Below are 5,889 nucleotides of genomic sequence, written 5' to 3'. Positions count from 1 at the left end.
TCCCAAATTGCTGGGATTACAGGCGTGAGCCACTGTGCCCAGCCAGGACTTTATTTTTTAAATAAAATTTTAGAATCTGTCAGGTTCTGCAGGATTTTGATGGAAATCTCACTGATTAAATAGTTTAAACTGCCTTCCTAGTCAACAGTATAATGTGTCTCATGACCTGCTCAGATCTTTTTGTCCTTCATAATGACTAACATCTTCATTTCATTCATAAAGTTTTATTTGTTTGCCTTTAAAAAAGGATGTATACCCTTTTATAGCAAGTCCCATGTATAGCATTGTTTCTGTAGGGGAAATTCACTTCAAGTTCCACCTAGGTAAAAAGCAACTTTGGGAATATGTTCTGCATGGAAGCTGGAAATGCTTCACTAGTGATGGTCTAGCCACTGTGGGCTCTGTTTTGTAAAGGTCATTTTCAGCTCATCCTGCTTTAGACATTTTTTGTGTTGGTATGTCTCTATAGTATATAGATAGCTATTTGCCTGTGTGGTTATTAGGAGAAGATGAAAGTTGAATTCGCTGGAAATCTCTCCTTTCTTCACTTCTTTCTTTCATCATCCTTCCTTTCCCCCTTTTCACCTTCCTCTGCCAGCCATTCATCTCCGCTGTGAGGCAGGCAGTGGAGCGGAGCCTCACCCCGTCGTGTCTGACTGCTCAGAGCCCTCCGTGTTGTTAGGAGCCCAGGACAGTCCCTCCTGAAGCACATGGGCTTTCAGAATGAGTTCTCTCTGCTAACGAGGCTTATTCTTTCATCATCAAAATGTCCCTTAAATTATCCCGAGGCCAAAGGCCTTAAATATAAAGCTGGCTGGTGCAACTTTATTATAACACGTAGTTTGAATTTAAGCACCTGGATTTGAAATGTTGGAAAACATTTCAAAGTATGATTGGGTTTTAGTTGTGTATTCATAAAGTTGGTGAGGTGTTTATGTGTAGGCAGTTCAACCCTAACTCTGGAGAGGGTCAAGTGCTTGGCCTCAGAGATGGAGAGGGCTCAGTGGCCGCACCTAAAGCAGAGGAGTGCAGCAGGCTCCTTCTGTCGCAGTTGGTCCTTGGAGTGCCCTTCCTCTGGACCAGTGATGGAGGCTGGGCTTCTTTGGAGACCCACAGTCTTTCAGGACCTCCACTTCCTTTCCCTGCCACCTGTGTCCATGTATCTGGAATGGGGAAATGGTAAGGAATGCTTTACTATAACCTTCTAGGAATAGGACAAGAGGTTTATTATTATTATTATTATTATTATTATTACTATTATTATTATTTTGAGACAGAATTTTGCTCTTGTTGCCCAGGCTGGAGTGCAATGGCGTGATCTCGGCTTACCACAACCTCTGCCTCCCGGGTTCAAGCGATTCTCCTGCCTCAGCCTCCCAAGTAGCTGGGATTACAGGCATGCACCACCATGCCTGGCTAATTTTGTATTTTTATTAGAGATAGGCTTTCTCCATGTTGGTCAGGCTGGTCTCAAACTCCTGACCTCAGGTGATCCGTCCGCCTCGGTCTCCCAAAGTGCTGGGATTATAGGCATGAGCCACTGCACCTGGCCAATAGGTGGTATTAAGCTTATTGACATTTAATCATGCTTCATGAATTTGTCAAAGGCTCACTCATTCAGAGCAAAAATAACTTGTGCATAGTTTCACCTCTGGACCTAGAAAGCTAGCCCTTAATCAGGTGAGCAGTCTCACATACATTTGGCTGACAGCACTGGTTATACATTTGAATCTTCTACTTTGTAAGTAATTAGTCTCCTATGGCTTTTTATGAAAAAATTAAGTGAAAGGTCACCTTGAAAGAAAAATATCTCATAGTCTGCCAAAACTTGGAATTGGTTGGCACAGAAATGCATGATTAAAACATCAAAGTGTAGGTAAGTTATGGTTTTAGCTTTTTTTCTTGTATAGACACAAGGCTATTATTGTTCATAATGAACATGTAAGACCTCAGCTTTTGTAAGTGTGGAAAATAAGGTCAACATTTTTTCTTTAATATACATCTGGCTAATTTCTTTATGTTGAGTTTAGCCTTCCAGAATAAGGATAAAAATATTTCTAAAGAAAGAAATGTAAGAAGCAGCCAGATCGAGTAAGAAAGGCCCAGGGGAGTGCCATAGTGCAGTCCTTCCTCTCATGCAGCCACTGGGCCAGGCACTGCCCTTTGTTATCTCAGGGAGAAAGGAGAGCAGGGACTGAAAAGCATTGGGAAGGAAATGGTCCTCTCTCAGTTGCAATCTGTTCTTTCCACTGATAATCTTGCATTACCCTATAACCTACCATCTTCACAGGCCAACAGCAAGGCAGACTGGAGGAGGGTATATTTTTTGAGACAAGGTCTTACTCTGTTACCCAGGCTGGAGTACAATGGTGCAATCTCTGAACACTGCAACCTCTGCCTCCCGGATTCAAGTGATTCACCTGCCTCAGCCTTCCAAGTAGCTGGGATTACAGGCGCCAACCACCACACCTGGCTAATTTTGTATTTTTAGTAAAGATGGAGTTTCACCATGTTGGCCAGGCTGGTCTTGAACTCCTGACCTCAAGCGATCCACTCACCTCAGCCTCCCAAAGTGCTGGGGTTACAGGCGTGAGCCACCGTGCCTGGCCTGTCCTCATTTTAAATAAAAGGGAAAAAGCATAGACCATGTGCTAAGAGGAGAATTCCAGACCAATTATGGGCCTTAAACCTGATTTCCCTGGTTTGCCCAGGCTTTTCATGCCTGCAGTGAGAAAATATGTGAATCTGCTTTTCCTATTATGAAATATTGTTCACGTTAATTAAAAAACTACTTACTGAGTACACTTTACGTGCAATGTGGGGTGGCAGGTGAGAGAGAGGATTAAGAGATGATCTCTGTGCTCAGGACATAGACATCTACTGGGGGATAAACATAATGACCCACCCTACCAAGAAGAAGATGAGACGTGCCCAAAAAGGGACAAGTGCTAATTCTGAGGAAGGACTTACAGAAAGCTCTCAGGAAGGTCCCTGGTGGGTGGGAGATGAGGAACAGTGACGTCAGACAAAAGGACTAAAGAAATACAAGGAGGCACAGAAGTTCAAGGCTTCGCCAGGGAGCTGTGACAGACAGGTCTAGCTGGCTGGCCATCTGGGAATGTAGGTTGAAATAAGCTGGACAGGCATCTGCATCTGGACTTTAGCAGGTTTTGAATGCCAAGAAGAACAGAAGTGAGAATTTCAGTAAAGACTTTCAAATAGGGGAGTGGCATAACTATATTTTGTGCTTAAGGAAGTAATTCTGGAGTTAGTGTAAAGGATGGACTGGAGAAGAGAGAGACTGGAAGCAGAGGACCTGTCAGGAGGCCATTGTTGTTAATAGTCTCGGTGAGAAGCTCTGTGGAAACAAAGTAGATACGAACAGGGAAGCAAGCATGATCTTTGGAAAAATATGTCAAGGCTGGTAGAAAGAGCTTTGGGCATGGGCATTGGACACTTAGATTCCGCCACTTCTCGGCCATGAGATTAGGGCACATCTCTTAAGTTGCTGAAATCAGTTTCTTCATCGGTAAAATAGAAGTGATATCCACCTTATGAGAGAAGTTTTGGGAGAGTGCTTTGTACATTCTAAACTGCAAAACCCATTGTGATATTCTTAAGTTTTGGAATTTTGAGACCATCTTATTGAACTATTTAACAGATACTTACCGAGTGCCTTTTGTAGGCTGGGCATTGTTTTAGCTTTTGGGGATCCAACAGTGAATAAAACAAGTAAAATGGCCTATCCTGATGGAACTTCTACGTCGTGGGGGGATAGAAGAGAAACAAAAGGTACAAAATTATATTATAGAGTGTTGAGAGTAATGAGTGGTTAGGAGAAAAAAATAAAGGTAAAAATGGGGATACAAAATGATGAGAGAGCATGATGAAATTTCAGATAAGGTGTCCTGGGCAGGTCTTTACTGTGACAGACTGGAAGGAAGTGAAGAAGGCAGAGTGCAGATGTCTGGGAAAGAGACTTCAAGAAAGAGGAAACAGGAGGTGCAAGGTCCTGAGGCAAGAGTGTGCTTGGGGTTTTGAGGAATAATAAGAAGACGTGCTTGGCTGGAACAGAGAGCTGAGAAGGCAGATCATGTAGAGCTTGTGGGATAGAGTGAGAACTTTGGCTTTCACCTCTGCTGAAAGAAGGAACTTCCGGAGGGTTTTGAGCACAAGGATGATGAGGTCTGAGGTAGGTTTTAACTAGGTACCTCTGACAGTAAGTTGAGAAGAGATGCAGGAGGTAAACATAAAAAAAGAGAGACCAGTTTGGAAGTTTTAAAAACGATCCAGGGCACAGGTTATGATGTTTAAACCAGGGTGGTGGCATGGGGGTAGGGTGTGAGAAGTGTCCAAATCCCTGGTATGCATTGAAGGTGAGCTCACAGCATTTGCCGATAGACTCCAGATAAAGCATAAGAGAAAGAAAAGCCAAGAATAACTCCAAGAGTAATTGTTCAAGGAAAAGTGCAGAGGGAGCTGGGTTGGGTGGGAATCTTAGCAGCTCCACATTGAATTTATTCTAACTGAGATCCTGAGTGGACATATGTGGCAGGCAGTTGACCATGAGTCTGGAGTTGGGGGAAAGTTCTTGAATGGTGATGTAGAATTGAGGGTCATTAGCGCAGAGCTGCTAAAAGGAGAAGTGAATTTAGCCAAAACAGGTTATTGACCAAGAATATAAAAGTGGTTTTTCAATTCACCAAGATTATGAATATACAAGCAATGGCCAAACCATATGTAAAAATGAAAACAACCCAATTGTCCCATAGATTTTTTTATTTTTACAAACATAGAAATTGACCATTTTGATCCTAAAGCTTGAAACTTAAATTGTTTTATCAGAGTTCCTTCCTCAAGAAATGACCTCCCAGACCTCTCAAAAAGTATCAAAGAACAGAAACTCACCAGATCATCACATCCAGACAATGAGATGCCAGGCCCCTCATTTATTGTGATTGCTTCTTTACTCCTACCTAGTTCCTGCTTTCTTATACATTGTTACATTTCTTCCCTGCTATATAAACCCCTAATTTTAGTCAGTCAGGGTGATGGATTTGATATTGATCTCCCATCTCTTGGCTGCAGCACCCGATTAAACCTTCTTTCTTGGCAATACTCATTGTCTCAGTGATTGGCTTTCTTCGTGGTGAGCAGCAGGATCTTGACTAAGCCCCTGGTGTTTCAGCAACAAAAATAAGAGTCTGGCCTATAATCTGCAGCAATCAGCCCAGGAAGCCAGCCTGCTATTATGTCGGACTTATAGTAAGTCAGATGACTGTTTCTGGTAACAATCCAGGATGCCAAACAATAGTCTCTATAGCCATCAGTCCCAAATGGCCAGAACTTGATGAATAGCTGACAGTTTTCCCAATCATTGTCTCTACTTCCAACTTATGCTCACCCAGAAAAAGCCAAATATTCTCCCCTAACCAATCACATAGGATGCCCCTTCTAGTCAGCTGCCTGCAGCTTTCTCAGGTGAATACCTCCACTCAGGGCACACCTGAAGCTTTCCTTTCCTCCACTCTACAGTGTCTCCACCTTTCTGCCTAACTTTGAGTCTCTGCTAAATGCAAGTGATACAAGTGGCTGACTTCCTTGCTACAGCAAACTCAGAGTAAATAGCCTTTGCTTTTCTCGTTTGGGTGGTCTGTATTTATTTCCACATCTCCTATAGTATCTCTACATCATAGAGGAATGACCATTCTGGTAAAGAGATTATACAGAATAAACATAGATCTATTTGAGACTACTTAGTGTATTAAATTCCCTCCAAAAAGAACACCCTAATATCTTTAGAAATCCCCTCCCCTTCCTTTTATGGCTTCCTATATATTTCCCTAAACTGTCATAGTTCAAAATGTTTAAACTTATTGTGTGCACCAA

The sequence above is a fragment of the Macaca thibetana genome, chromosome 8 (genome assembly GCF_024542745.1).
Source record: "Macaca thibetana thibetana isolate TM-01 chromosome 8, ASM2454274v1, whole genome shotgun sequence".
NCBI lineage: Eukaryota > Metazoa > Chordata > Mammalia > Primates > Cercopithecidae > Macaca > Macaca thibetana.
The sequence above is the reverse complement of the archived record's forward strand: the minus strand, read 5'-3'. Positions refer to the sequence as shown.